The sequence below is a fragment of the Eimeria mitis genome, genomic scaffold (genome assembly GCF_000499745.2).
Source record: "Eimeria mitis Houghton genomic scaffold, Emh_scaff3623, whole genome shotgun sequence".
In the NCBI taxonomy this organism is placed as follows: Eukaryota; Apicomplexa; class Conoidasida; order Eucoccidiorida; family Eimeriidae; genus Eimeria; species Eimeria mitis.
In genome coordinates, this window is record NW_013571965.1 from 3,538 (window position 1) to 3,826 (window position 289).

Consider the following 289-nt stretch of genomic DNA (forward strand, 5'->3'; position numbering starts at 1 on the left):
ACGCTGCAGCAGCAAGTTGCTGCTGCAAGCTGCTGCTGCAGCACACGTGCTGCAAGGGTGCTGCTGACAGAGGCTGAGTGCGAAGAACTCCACCAACAAAAACTTTTTGGAGATTCAATTCAATTACATATACAGCAGTGTGCAACAACCAGTTGAGTTCCAGCTGAACTGAATGAATGAACTGCACGGTAATAGTAATGCATAGCTAACAGTTCTGTTCCACTATATATATATATATATATATATATATATATATATATATATATATATATATATATATATATATATA